The sequence below is a fragment of the Bison bison genome, unplaced genomic scaffold, assembly GCF_000754665.1.
Source record: "Bison bison bison isolate TAMUID 2011002044 unplaced genomic scaffold, Bison_UMD1.0 scf7180017864306, whole genome shotgun sequence".
Taxonomy (NCBI): domain Eukaryota; kingdom Metazoa; phylum Chordata; class Mammalia; order Artiodactyla; family Bovidae; genus Bison; species Bison bison.
In genome coordinates, this window is record NW_011494878.1 from 1,622,156 (window position 1) to 1,638,058 (window position 15,903).

The window sequence follows — 15,903 nt, forward strand, 5'->3', positions numbered from 1 at the left end:
GAGGCACACTCAACTGGCTTCAACCTGAATTGCTGTCTCTGTTAGACATGGTTATTCTCTTCCAATGCCAGGGTGAGCAGCTAGGAACAGTACTGCTCTATTTGGGGTATCTGATAAGTGAGAAGTGTGCCTGTCTTAAGGGAAGTTCTTATCTATCTTAAAATTGAAAGACTTTATATGAATTCATGTTAGCATACAGGCATTAACTAATCTGCCTATGAGTCCAGCTTCTGGAATATTTAATTAATCAGAAATGAGGATTTATCAGGTAATTACATAGTAGCATCTCAAAAAAAAAGTGTACTTTTAAATTTCTGGCGGTATTTTTACTTTAAAGGCCATTTAGCAAAAATTTTCAACGTAAACTTTTGTTGTTCTCTTTGAAACGGCTCTAAATAGGGCTGGAAGTGTTTAACTTGTTTCAAATATGCTAATTTGAACCTCAGGCAGCTGCAGTGGATATTAATATGAACACAATGGCTGACAATTTGACCACAGCCTCTAGTTTTCATTTACTGCTTTCATACTAAATGTCCCTTTTGTGCACAGGGTGTAAAAACCATGGTCAGATGACTGAACTGGGAGACATGCCTGTAGACTGACCAGTGTCTGAGAGCCTTTTCTTCTTTTGAAGAAAGTGATACCCTTTAACTAGGGAAACTGGTAGATCTTATGCTAGATTATAAATCTTTAACACATTATCAGCTTTTTCACAGTGCAGGGAAAACTCAAGGAGAAGAAACCTCTTAATAAAATTAGTGAGGAGTGATATGTTCTTAATACATATTTACTCCAAATTGGCCCATAAAAAACATCATGGGACATTGGCCTAGTGTTAGGACAAATGAATTTTGGGTCATTCATCTGAAATGTGATTTAGAGGTAAACATTTTGAATCAGTTATATTTTGCCTGCTTATTCTTTGTAATTGTCAAATAGGTAATGCTATCTAAATGAAAAAACTAAGAACATCCATAGGAAAATATCTAATGACATGTATTTTCTTTTCATAGTTGAGTTTTATGAGCCTGAGCCAGATGGATGTGTATTTGTATGTGGTCTGTAGGTTTTTGCTGCAGAGCACCATTTTGCTTGGCTGAACTTTGTTCTCTAAGTGCACAAAGGCTTAAATCATCCTGTGGGCATCTCTGCATGTGTCACATTCACCAGACAACTTGTCTAACTCTGTGAATGTGTTTCTTCTGAGGGTCTCAACTGAGCCATTGTTTAATAAAAGCAAAGAACCAGCTATATACTGAAAGATGTACAACTTCATATCTCCGACACAGGCTGAGCCAAAGGCAAAATTATAAAATATAAACGTTTATTCTATACTGTATGATTTTAAAATTTAAACTGAATATTTTAAAATGTTAGTACAAAGAGATTTGTTAATTAGGAAACACACCTTACATCAAGCAGCTGGTCTTCTCAGCCAGAAGATAATTAGTATAAGGCCAGAGAATGTGCTTTTTTCACTGTGTCTAGTTTGGTGTCTGTCACATGAGTGAATGAATAAATGGATGCTCACAGGACTTGAATATTCATACAGGACTTGAATATAAGTTGTTTAATCCTCACTACCAACATGCAGTGTAGGTGTTCTTGTTTTACAAATAAAGAACTTAAAGTGCAGGTTGCAATGATTTGTTGAATGTTATCCAGCTAAGAAGAGCAGAGATAAAACTTGAATCCTAACTTTTCATTTCTAAGTCTAGGCAATTTCTAAGTTCACATAATGTCAAATCTCTGTCTTAGAATTTACTTCTCCTCCCACGTTGATCTTTTTCTAGAGCATTCTTTATCCTTTACATGTCAGGAGTCTTTCTGTGAAGGACCAGAGAGTAAATATTTAGAGTTTTGTGGGCCACATGATTTCCATTACACAGTTCCTCAATTCTGCCATTGTATTAATAGCACAAAATCAGGCACAGGCCATACATATCAACAAATGAACATGTATGTGTTTCAGTAAAACTTAATTTATAAAACACGATGGGCCAGATTTGGCACATGGGCTATAATTTGTGATTTCCTGATAGAACATAGGACCATTCCTGGAGAATATCAGAGGATCTAAGTCCTAGTCCAGGCTATACTGTAAGAAATGGAAATAGTAAGACAATAAAAGTAACATCAGGGACTTGTTGTCAAGATTGCACTTCCACTGAAGGGGGTACAGGTTCGATTCCGGATCAGAGAACGAAGGCTGCAATGCTGGAACCCTGGCTGCAGGTGTGTGACTACATGGCAAATTGAGAATTCTGAACAGGCTTGACTGATTTCTCAATGAAATAATGGTCAATTCAGAGAGTTTCCCTTAACACAGGCAAAATGTGCAGGTAAAATTCCAGAATTACAAGAACCAAGTAATTTTCTCTTGATTTTCTTTGTTGCCTGCTTCCGAAATCCCATATGCAAGGTAACATCCTGGGACCTTAGAATCTTCAGGTCACTTTCCTCATTGCTGAGACAGACCAAAGCAGCAAAAAGCATATGGTACCACGAGAAGATGGAGAAAATGGAAAAAAGGTAAAGAGAAAAAGATGAGCAAAATACTGCGTTTGATTAGCTGACAGAAAGAAACTGGGGGAAGGATGAGTAGAAGTTGCTCAGTGGGTACAGAGCTGCACTTTCACAAGATAAAAAAAAGTTGTAGAGCCCTGTTGCACAACTAGGTGAATATACTCACTACTACTGGATTATTTACTTCAAAACTGTTAGCTTCAAATGGTTAAAATTTAATGTTACATTTTTTAACCATAATTAAAATTTTTTAAAAGGAAAAAAGTCATTCAAAATCCAGCTCCATGACTGTGTGAATCTGAGAATACCTGCTGCTGCCGCTAAGTTGCTTCAGAGGTGTCCGACTCTGTGCAACCCCATAGACGGCAGCCCACCAGGCTCCCCCGTCCCTGGGATTCTCCAGGCAAAACACTGGAGTGGGTTGCCATTTCCTTCTCCAATGCATGAAAGTGAAAAGTGAAAGTGAAGTCGCGCAGTCGTGTCTGACTCCTAGCGAACCCATGGACTGCAGGCTACCAGGTTCCTTCGTCCATGGGATTTTCCAAGCAAGAGTATTGGAGTGGGGTGCCATTGCCTTCTCCTGAGAATACCTAGGAGCCTTGTTTTCTTCATTATCAGTTAATGGTTAGGGTTCTAATCTCATTAAATTGATGAGGTTAAATGAGATAAAGTACATAAATTGCCAAGTACAGTACTTCACACCAGTATAATTTCAATAAAAGCTAGTGTTCCTCTCCCACTTCTATCACTTTCCTCTAGCAATTCCTCTCCTCAATGCTTTAGTATCAGATCTTATCTTCCTGTGGAATATTTTTCCACAGAGGTTAAAAAAAATTACTGCCTGTTTAATTTAGCTTGCTTCTCCTGTCCCTCATTAGTTGGTATGCATACATGTTGTGGTCTGCTGCTAAGTCGCTTCAGTCATGTCCGACTCTGTGCGACCCCATAGACGGCAGCCCACCAGGCTCTGCCATCCCTGGGATTCTCCAGGCAAAACACTGGAGTGGGTTGCCATTTCCTTCTCCAATGCATGAAAGTGAAAAGTGAAAGTGAAGTCGCGCAGTCGTGTCCGACTCCTAGTGAACCCATGGACTGCAGGCTACCAGGTTCCTCCATCCATGGGATTTTCCAGGCAAGAGTACTGGAGTGGCTTGCCATTGCCTTCTCTGATGTTGTGGTCTACCTAGAGAATAATAAATAAACAGTTACTGTTATTCAGCATTAACTCTTTTGTGTGTTTATGTGTGTCCTGTCTAAAAAAAATCATAAGCCAAAAAACACTAAATTGTTTCCCTCATACTGTTCGTCTCCCATTCAGCTCTGTCTTAATTCATCCAGGCTGTTGTAACAGAATACCATAGACTGGGTAGTTTAAAGAAGGGAAATTTATTTCTCATAGTTCTGGAAGCTAGATGCCTGAGATCAAGAAGCCAGCATGGTTGAGTTGAGGAGGGAACCATCTTCCCGGTAAACTCACATGTTGAGGGATGGGGGGAGCTCAGGTCTCTTCATTCTCTGATTAGGGCGCTAACCACATCATGGGACTCCACCTGCATGCCTCATCCAAACCTCATTTCCTCCCAATGGCACCACGCCCAAATCCCATCACACTGGGGATTGTGGCCACAACCTAATTTAGCATTAACTCTCGAGGCTATTAAATTGCAAAGTATGAATTCAAGGAATGTGGAATAAAATGAGGCAGACAAGCATTTCCTGAGGGTCCCAAGGATGAATATGGATTGTTGAACAGCAGTAAATCTCCAGGCATGACAAGATTCAGGGAAGCTAAATAGAGAATGTGAATCAGGAAATGTGATGCTAATGGATTGCCACATGTCCTTTCAAGGACAGCGGTGGAAGCTGCGGACCAAGTAGGCAAGAGCTATCAGCAGTGTTTACTAAGAATTTATAGTTTACTTGATGCTTTCTAGAGACAAGGTAATTTACCTTGGTCTCCTTCCCAATAGTCTCAAACTTGGTTTGACATTGTCTGTTCTACTGTAGAGACATGCATGACACAGTTCTACAAAAACTATTTTTTTCAGTGGCCCTTGGCTTTTTGCACAAATCTGTACCTAGCACCTACTTTGGGCATAGCCTCCACGTGTTGGGTGTGGAGAGGAACAGTGAGAGAATGCCAAGAGTCCCCTTATGGTTTCCTGGCTGAAGAGGCAAGAATGGAAGTGTGTGAGCATACACAAACACACATACGCATGTATCAGCCCAGTGCAGAGCAGGTACATTCGTGATTACAAAACCCAGAACCTTAGACAGTCAACGCTTCAGAGTTTTATGGAAGTGAGAAATCAGGGTAAGGTGCGTTAGTGTTACTCAAATTTTAAGGTGCAATCAAATCTCCCTAGGATTTGTTAGAATACAGATTCTAATTTGGCAGGTCTGGGGCGGGACCCAAGATTCTGCATTTCTAACAGGCTTCTTTGTTTATTTATGCGTTTGTCCACTTTGTTTATTTATGCATTTGTTTATTACTGAATCTGCCACGCACTACGCATTGTGCTATAAACCAGACATAGAATAATGACTAAAATACAGCCCATCCCTCAAGAAGAGGACAGGTAAAGCCAAGATTATAACTTCATGATTAACAGAACTATTCTCAAGCTTCTTTCTGAACCAACAGGTATAGAATGCAGGCTGACTTATGAGGGACGGATAAGAGCTTCCTTGATAAAAGGTTGCTGTGGAGAGTAAAGGGATGGGGCAATTCCATCTGGGCTGGAGAAACAGGATGTGTGAAGACCTGGAAGTGTTCAACAGCATCCTTATGGTAGTTTTCAGTTTTAGACTTGGTCAGAGCACAGGCTCTGGGCAGAAGTGCAGAGGGAAAAAGAACTGAACAGTGGTCAGGGGCCAGGCCCGGGGGGCCTTGTGTGCTAATAAGCAAAGATGTTGACACAATAACATCCCGAAAGCTAAGGTGAGGTGAGGAAGGGAACACAAAGATCAGAGGCCCCTGTCTAAGTGTGTGTCTTCCAACTGGCTCTGTCACATGCAGAGGACCATGGTGACTTCTCTCTAGGACTTTGGCCCTAGTTTATCTTATTTGATTTGGTGCCTCCTCCCCACCCCACCCAAACATGTGAGGCTCTGCTCTTCCAATGATTTTCTTTGAAAGAGGATGTAACACCCTGAGTGGGGCCTCTCAGAGGTTAAGAGAAGCTGCAACCACTTGCAATATTTGAATTTTCTGATTTATTTAAAAATCAAAATAAGGTGACAAAGTTTACAATGTATTTTAAATATTCCCTTGAATAATTAAAATCCTTACCATAACAAGCAGACCATGAGTATATGCTATTTTACAGATAATTATAGTTTTATAAACATTAAAATACATTAGAAGCAGAATGGGGCATAAGATTAAAGCCTACTTTCAATTCTGTATCTCTGTGGTTATGTATAGAACCAGATTTATAGGCAAAAAGTGAACATATGAGGATTTTTGTAAATGTAAGGCTAGGACAAGCTGCCACCCTGTCCCTGCCCTTCCTTGCCCTCCACCCTAATAGGCCCTGATTCAGGAGCTTTGAAAAATTCTATTTTCTTATTTAATTATTGGAGGAACAAAGCATTAGACTTCACAGGGGCAAGCAGCACACTGACTGAAGGGTATGCAAGGTCAATGACCAAACAGCAGTGACCTTAAAGAGCCACCTTGAGGGCCAATAAAAGAACCCACTGTGTTGCTCTAACCTAATGCCAATATGGGCGCTTTCAGCAAAATGACAAAAACCACTGAAGAGGAAACAGGCATGCCATCGTGTGAAAGACAGACTAGCGGGCCCTCTATCATCACCCCTCGTTTTATTTTTTTACCTTAGTGGAAGACTACCTGATCTGAAGAGACAGGTTTATTTTGGAGACAGTGGAACACAAATGAATGCACAAACAAGAGGCATATCTGGCAGCATAAGAAACAGTCTGCTGTTTAAAACAATGACACAAACCAAATTTAGCTCCTATTCCCCGAACCAGCTGAAAAAGCAGCAATGGCATGTGCCCAACAAGCCACATCCAGCATGCTGGCCCATCTCTGTGGTACATTTGCTGGCCCCGTATTTGCAGGAACTGTTCTTGTGCTTTAACTTTTTTTTTCCTCAGAAAAATAAAACAAGATCTTGATTCCTACAGAGTCCTATCAGAGAGCTTATTGAGACAAACAGCTGCATTGTGAGTTAAAAAGAGCAGAGGGGATTCCAACAAGAAAAAAATCAAGCTATTGTTTGGTCAGTTTGATAAATTAACAGTGTCCAGCCTAGGCAAAGATCTGACTGTCCAGAGTTCATTCTGGAGTGACATTTTATGGTTTTGTCTTTTAAAAGCCATGTGAGTCGGCAAGCATAAAGCTGACAGGACCTGCAGCCTCTAGAGAGAACACGCCGTCCCTCTCATTTATTTGAGAGAACGCTGCCTGGCTCGGAGGCCTGCAGAGTGCTGTGCCAGGGCCTTTTGCTTGGGCCACAAGGGCTTGATGCAGTCTGGTGGGCAGCACAGACAGCATTCAAATGAGAAAGGATTCTGCTTTGCAGAGACAAAGCAGCCAGAGCTTTGGACACTGGACCTGGAGGATTCACCATTCACTGCCCTCCCCCGTGTAGCAAGAGGATTTCTGGCATGGCCAAGAACTTAAGCTTTTCCCCTGAGAATTCTGAACTTTTGTTTTTGGCATTATGTTTTCAGGGCCTGACAAGGCTGTAATGATCAAAGTAGATTAAAAATGGATCACTTTGATCCATCTGTGATTAAATGCCCTGTACAGAGGAGCCTGGCAGGCTACAGGCCATAGGGTTGCAAAGAGTCAGATACGACTGAGTAATGCACTCTCTCTCTCTCTCTCTCTCACACACACACACACACTACAGTCCACAAGGTTGCAAAGAGTCAGATACAACTGAGTGACTCACACACACACACACACACACACACACACGCATGGCATTACAGAGACCAGTGTCTTGTCTGGTGCCAGAGGATGAAGACAAGTGTGGGAACCATGGCTAAAATGGGAACAGAGAGATTTGTAGGCTATGGAGATGTCAGAGCAGAAGGGGCTTCAGAGATGATCCAGCCAGGTGCCCTTGTTTATGCACGTGAGACAGTAGAGGGAGGCCTTGACTGATTTGCTTAGGGTCACACATTGATATGTTGTTGGGTTAGAGTTTTTACAACAAGTAGAACTTCTGGTTCATGGGAGAGGGGCAGATTTACTGCAAAAGTGGTCCACTTCTTCCCCTCTCTGTATACCTCTCAGTAACCAGAGAAACACCCAGCAAGGCCCGACCAAGATCAGCAGAAGCAGCCAGCCAGCTCTGGATTTGTGAACAATAATAATGGATATTGTTCTAAGCCCCTCAGCTTTGGGGTGGTTTGTTTATGGCAATTTCTAACTAGTCAGCAGCACCCATAATGAGAGGTCAGTCACTGAGTGAGAAAGAAGGAGCAGGATAATACTCTTTGCTTAATCCTGAGGTTTCTATACCTTGAGACTAGTTGTCGATTTAGAGGATGAGAATATGTGCTGGGAGTGGAAGTCTGGAGAAACGTCTTCAGAGCTACTGTGGTGGTGTGCTCTCACAGTGCTGGATGATCCTGAAGCATCTGTGTCATCACACAGTGGAGCTCAAATGATGCTAGAAATCTTCCAATCCTGATTTTATAAGATATGCAGAGGCTAGGCAATGTTAAGGCAGAAATGACTGCACAATTTGAGGGGCCCAGGGCAAAATGAAAATGTGATGTCCCTTGTTAAACACTAAGAATTTCAAAACTGTGGCAGCAAAGCAATAAACCAAGGGCTGGCCCCTGCTAAGGTGTGGGGCCCTTCTGCAACATGTGGGCTGCATGCCAGCTCCGAAGCCGGCCTGGAGTTAAGCTTTGGTTGACGGATGCCCCTTCAAAAGTCTGTTTAATTTCTGCCAAAACTTATTTGCTAATGTTAGCTAGTTCAAGATATAAGGCAGAACCTAAGGCCTCTAGTTCTTACTCTAGTGATTTATTTTCTTCATTTTTTGACCGATTGACAGAAAGAAAATCTGAACCAGAAACAGCATGGCTGGCCTGGGGTCTGATTCAGAGGGAGTAATTTATAATTCTTCATAGGATGTGTTGAAGCATGGGAGTTGAAGCAAGGAAAGTCTGAAATTTGAATTCTTACATTGAGTATTTGCTCTGTCCAGTTATATCTTTATGATATTTTCTTTATGGAATTTGATTGCTGTTCATTATAATAAATTACTTGAATTGTCTAGCTATTTCTTTTTTTGTCTTTGCTTTCTTTTCTATTTTTTGTAAGCAAAAATTCTTAGGTGTTAAATAATAAATTTTAAGTTTTTTTTAATTCCTTCTAAGCTTTGCCTTACTTATGACATCAGTAATTTTCCAACAGCTCTGAACTCTTCTCTTTCCTTTAGAGCTCTGGAAAATTTTATAGCTTAGTATGTGCATTACCCTATCCTTAACCAACTTTGTCCCTAGTCTGAATACTCTTCTTTTTGACTTATGCAAGACACTCCAGAATTAAGTGTTATTGGAATCTTTGTTTCTGTAGGAAACCCATCTCCATTATTTTATTTTATAATTAAAAAGAAAATGGAACTGGACTTTTTTTAAGTTGTCTAAGTTTTTTCTCACTGTCTTATCAGGGGAAATTTGAAAGGCCCCCTTAGGTATCAGAGATGAGTTCTTGAATTAAAAAAAAAAATTATTTTAGAAAAGACAAGGTTTTTGTGATCTTTTTTTTTTTAAAGACAATGAAAGTGACAGGCAAGATCTTAGATGATAAAGGGATCACTAAGGGCAATAGTCAGAGATGAGAAACAACCATAAGAACTTATGTAAAAACCAGTGGCAATGTCATGAGGAACAGAACTCAGTTTTGCATCAAAGGTTAAGCTAACTGAACATTTATGCTTGAATCCAGGCAGAGTTCTTGCTGTGTAGACACTGGTTGCTTTCTTCATTGACACAGGTTCTTTTTGCTTTAAGGGTTACTTGTTAACTCACCAAAGGCACATGTCACCTGTGCTACCTGTATCTCTTTGTCAAGGGACCTGGTTTTGTTTGCATGTGTGCATGCTAAGTTGCTTCAGTCATGGCCAACTGTTTGAGACCCTATGGACTGTAACCTGCTAGGCTCCTTTGTCCATGGGGTTCTCCAGGCAAGAATACTGGTGGGTTGCTACATCTTCCTCCAGGGGATCTTTCAGACCCAGGGATTGAACAGGCAGGTTCTTTACCACTAGCGCCACATGGGAAGTCCCAGCTTGGTCTATGCAGCTACAAAGAAAGGGTAGATTCTCAGGGCATTTGTTCCCCTCCTCACTTTTTTTCCCTTCAAAAATCACCATAATGGGCTTACATTTAGCCAATGACATCTAACTGGACTAATGAAATGTCTAATTTAATTTGGAACAGTGAACCTCGATTCTATTTTGGCTTGTTCAGGTTTTTATTGAAGCAGAATACATTTTCATAGTCCCTGACAGAAATGCTAACTTTCTCCATCAAGGTGGCAAGGACTTCCATTATCAAGGATATTTTCAAGCCAGTTTCCAGAGGAGATCCCACAGTGGCTAGAATTGGTCAAAGAAATATGGGGTCATGATAATCATGACCCAGCTCTGGTTATTATCTTTTAGGCATGGCTGCTCTTCTGCTATTTGCTATTTCTACCCAATCTATTTCTCATCTCTCTTCCTCTTTTTTCCCCTTATATTTCACCCAAATTCCAAAGCTGTGAGTCTTCTTTATGTTTGCCAAGGTCACACTGGCACCAAAGTCTTTCTGCAGGCTTCCTTAAAGGACAAAATCAAACTAAAATGTTCTGCCCTTAAGCTAAAAGCTGTATAAACTTGACACTTGGCTTCTGCTTAGCTTTATTTTCTTTTCCTCTTTTGCTCACTCTTTCCCCTCTTCTCCCAAACACCAGGTACTTTAGATTCATTTCTCTGTCTCTCTCCTGCTTTCTTTCATTTGACCCCAAAAGACAAAATGCTGACAAACTCTCTTCCTTTGGCTCATTAAAAAATTGCCATAAAATTTAAAACTGGCTTAGACCAGCCATCACTGATCTTCTTGATTTAGTTACTGCCAAGAAGTGTTTTATGATTATCCACTGACTTATTTACAACAAACACCACAAAGTCCTTGGTGTTAGGAACCTGTATAGACATTCTGATTTGTTTGGAAAATAGAGTGGGTAGCTGAAATTCCCTGAGTAGGACAGGGTAGGTTGGGTTGCTTGACTTGCACATTTTTAGATGAAAAGATTAAAAATCTCAAGCCTTAAAATGTAATAGCATCAAATCATTTCGCTGCTGTGTAGAAAATGTATACAGCCCTCAGACAAAACAGGAAACTTTCTAGTACTTTGGTAAGCATTAATTTCAGGAGGCCGTGCCATTAGTGAAGCTGGTAATTGAAAACAAATTGTATTGGTGATGTTAAAAATGTGTATTGGTAGGAACTGTTTGAAACTGATGAGGTTAATTGATTACACAAAAGTGATTTAGAGGCTGATGTAATAACCACCAGTCTTGAGACTGTTATTAATATTTGAAGAATAAATCAGAACAGGAATGATTTAAATGTTTTAAACATTTGAGTTGTGTTGAATATTCAATTGTGTATTTGACATATATGATACTGATCTCGTTCTCCTATAATCCTGGTAACAAACTGGTCACTACGTGAATTTAAAGTAATACCTGAAAGCTCTCTAACAGGTGATATTTTGTTGTGAGCAAAATAGTGTAATTATCTGGAACAGATCCTAAAAGAGTTCTGATGTGTGTTTCCAAAGAGAAATATTCACTGTATCTTTTGGAAGTTAACTCAAAGCTATGATGCCAGTGATTACTTGAGCACTTCACTGTCACATAAGGAATCATCAAAGAATAATTGTATTATTCTGCTTTCTTTAGTCACTTTCTCCAACCTGGCTAAAGCTAGGTTTGGGAATCTTGGGTAGTGGCCATAAAGACTGGGTGTCCACAACTGGACCATTGGCTATTGTTTGCTCCTTTGATGGGCCAATGTTATTCTATGGGTAGTTGCTGGTGGAAAAAAGGTTGGTGGTTAAGGTGGAAGAAAAAATACTTTTTTAAGTTTAAGGTTCCCCTAACACATATAGAAGCTGTGGGGAGAGCAATCAAGTCAGGGTAAACCTATCCTAGCACAGTTAGAGAAGTCCACTTGATAATTCAGGAAATGTGATAATGTGAACCAAGTACAAACTGGGACACCACATGGCCTGAGGTCCACATGATGCTCCACTAAAAAGCATGTCCCAGAACCACAGTATTATACTACAACAGAGAGCTAATCATTACTTTCATCTCTTAACGATCAACAAAGGAGATTCGATTTATAATCCACAGTAAAACATCTTTCAAAACTGCCTTTGCTTTCTTCTCAGTGTCTCAGACTCCAAGATACCTTCTTAGATACTTGTCCCTAACACAATTTATAATACTATTTCATGCAAAGATGGGCACAATAAAGGACAGAAATGGTATTGACCCAACAGAAGCAGAAGATATTAAGAAGAGGTGGCAAGAATACACAGAAGAACTGTACAAAAAAGATCTTCACGACCCAGATAACCACGATGGTGTGATCACTCACTCACCTAGAGCCAGACATCCTGGAATGTGAAGTCAAGTGGGCTTTAGGAAGCATCACTACGAACAAAGACAGTGGAGGTGATGAAATTCCAGCTGACCTATTTCAAACCCTAAAAGATGATGCTGTGAAAGTGCTGCATTCAATATGCCAGTACGTTTGGAAAACTCAGCAGCGGCCACTGGACTGGAAAAGGTCAGTTTTTATTCTAATCCCAAAGAAAGGCAATGCCAAAGAATGCTCAAACTACTGAACAACTGTACTCATTTCACATGCTAGCGTTGTAATGCTCAAAATTGAGCCAACATTTATTGGTAGTTAACATGTTCTACTTATTTCACTATTTTTAATAATTATGTCATAATAACTCTAATACTGTTTTACAAATTTCTAACAACCCTGAAAACATAAAGAAACCATAGTTTAAGGGCAAGAGAGTGACCTACCCAGAGTAACATAGCTAGTTAATAGCAGAACATGAATTTCTTGGTCTTAGTCTCTTTCCAGAGCCCCTGTATTCATCAGCACAAGTTCAGGGACCAGCACCCCCAGTGGCTGAGGTTATATTAAGAATGAAGCAGTCACTCGAACACAGTGACACTGGTGTGCACCTAAGTGCCACAGTTCAACTCCCTCCTTTAATTTTTTTTTCCTTTTTACACAAGTTTTTAGCCGAATGCAACATTTTGGACCCAGATCTGTATTAGCATACTAGTTACCAAACATTTGACAGCTGTCTACAAATTAGAACTGCTGCTGCTGCTAAGTCGCTTCAGTCGTGTCCGACTCTGTGCGACCCCAAAGACGGCAGCCCACCAGGCTCCCCCGTCCCTGGGATTCTCCAGGCAAGAACACTGGAGTGGGTTGCCATTTACTTCTCCAATGCAGGAAAGTGAAAAGTGAAAGTGAAGTCGCTCAGTCGTGTTAGACTCTTAGCGATACCATGGACTGCAGCCTACCAGGCTCCTCCATCCATGGGATCTTCCCGGCAAGAGTACTGGAGTGGGGTGCCATTGCCTTCTCCAACAAATTAGTACTAGAACTTCCCAAATATAAATACTTGTGATGTGGGGAGGCAATTCAAAATTTACATTTTAGGGTTTATTTGTGCATTGTATGTTTATTTTTTTTTCATACACACATATATACTATTTTCCTCCTGAAAGTTCAGAGGAAATTCTGTGGCCCAGGGTCATGATCTTGAGTGTGTTAGTTCACTCATCTCCACTGAGCCTCCTCTGTGAGGTTGGAGAAAGGATTTAGGAGGAAGATTAGGAGTTCATCAGAGGAGACAATGATGAATAGTACGCAGAGCATAGGTAAAGATCTCCAAATGCAGTTGTAGGCTCTGGTGTTGTATGTGTGTGTGTGTGTGTGTGTGTGTGTGTGTGAGTAAGAGAGAGAGAGAGAGAGACTCTTTGCAACCCCATGAACTGTAGCCCACCAGGCTCCTCTGTTCATGGAATTTTCCAGGCAAGAATACTGGTACTGGATGAGTTGCCATTTCCTATTCCAGGGTATATTCCTGACTCAGGGATCAAACCCCTGACTCCTGCATTGACAAGTGGATCCTTTACCACTGTTGCTGCTACTGCTGCTAAGTCGCTTCAGTCGTGTCCGACTCTGTGTGACCCCATAGACAGCAGCCCACGAGGCTCCCCCATCCCTGGGATTCTCCAGGCAAGAACACTGGAGTGGGTTGCCATTTCCTTCTCCAATGCATGAAAGTGAAAAGTGAAAGTGAAGTCGCTCAGTTGTGTCCACCCTCAGTGACCCCATGGACTACAGCCTACCAGGCTCCTCCATCCATGGGATCTTCCAGGCAAGAGTACTGGAGTGGGGTGCCATTGCCTTCTCCGTTTACCACTGCACCACCTGGGAATATACAGCCTCCAAAATGGTCCTTACATTAAATTTTTATCTTTTGATCAAAATTACCTTTTGTTATAAATGTTTCTATAGTAGCTTTGATCCCAATTGAAAGTGAAATGCTATATCTCTGATGAGATTCATCATTATTCTTTGAAAGATAGGTCTTAAATCAACAGATCCTATTTTTCTTTTCTGGGCAGATGCCTTCAACATGGAGTACACGTTAGTCAATTTCATTTTCATTGTTCAGAAATGGTATTAATTTACTATCTTGGCAGTTATGGTCAATATAAATTTCCTTGGAAGTTAGTCAGTCCTTAACCAACTGAAATTAGAGTTTAAGCTATGGAAACAGAGGGACACAGGAGGCTGAGTGTGGGACTATGATCTTCCATTTGGAGGCCTGGGCCTTTAGAGTTAAGATGAACATAAGAGTGATAAAAAAAATCATTCTAAGTCATCTGCCCTCAATTTCCTGACTATTACAGAAAGAGTTTATAGAATTATTGTAAGAAATCTGCACATCCCTATGTAGGTTGAATAAACATCTCACACATGCATATACAATTCATTTTCATGGCTGTAATCAATATGATACAAATTGTTTTAAAATATTAATTTTACTAAATTTATTTGTTATTATGTATTTTTAGTCAATATACCAATATACACAAGAGATTCAATTACCATCACAAGACATTTATAAACTCTTACATTTGAAAGGAGTTTCAAACTTTTAAACATCAGGAATCACTAATTTTAAATAATGATGGTTCCCATGAGATCAGAAAAATGGGAAGAAACATGAAAGAGGTCAGAAATTTGAAGGCATTTCCACAAGAAAAAGAGCAGGAGGTTCCCACCCAAAGCTATCAATTCCTGTCAGGAAATTGGCTGACACATCCTTGCTTTACCTTGGAGCTATGGAAGCCTGCAGCTTGATTTAGCATGGGTGTTAAAGTACCCTATGTCAGCAAACTCACAGGAACAACTTGTCAATTCTGCTAGTGTTCTATCTAAGCTTCAAAATGGCACAGCACTCAGATACCCTAGTATATCATAATGTCTTTGACATTTTCCTGAGGAAAAAGCATGGATTATGAGTCAATGTACAAAAGGAAGAATAAAAGCTATCTCTGTGGAATTTTTGCTTCTACGGATGATCAAAAGGAGCATCCAACGGTATAGCAGGTAAGTGGTTTTGTTGTTTCTTTACAGCCCCAATTTAATCTCTCCTGCTTCTGGTAACAGAATCTGCTTTCCTTTAGGGAATTTTCCATATCCACTGCTGGCACATGGCACAGACTTAGTCTCAAAACTGCTGCTAAAATTATTAATAGAGAGGTGAACTCCTCTGGATGAAGTTTTGAAGCTGGTTAGAAGTCATTTTTGTGCTGCTTATGGTCATTTTTTTTGCCATCAGTGAGGGCAGCCTACCCAAGAATAAAGCAACATAGGGGACAACTGACCAGCAAGTGGAGAAAGAATCCAAAAAATAACATGTGACCATCTGATCCAGGTATTCTGATTTTGATTCCTGGGTTATGTGAGCCAATCAAGTTTACCGTGTTTCTTACATGTCTGAGTTAATGTCACTGGCACCATAAAGAAACCTGCAGGGTCAGTCCTTCAGCTTCTGATGGAATTGACTATTATCTTTGCATTGTCGCTTTCCACATTCTAGCTCCAAGAAAACTACACCCTGCCATGTCAGGACTGCTCTGGCCTGACTCATTACAGACCCTCTCAGTGTGGAGCAGAAACCACTTCTCCGCCAGCTCACCAGCTGACTCTCAGGGTCCAGGCAGTTACAGCCCTGAAAAGGTCCCCAAAAGTAGTGAGAAGCAGAGACCCTACAGA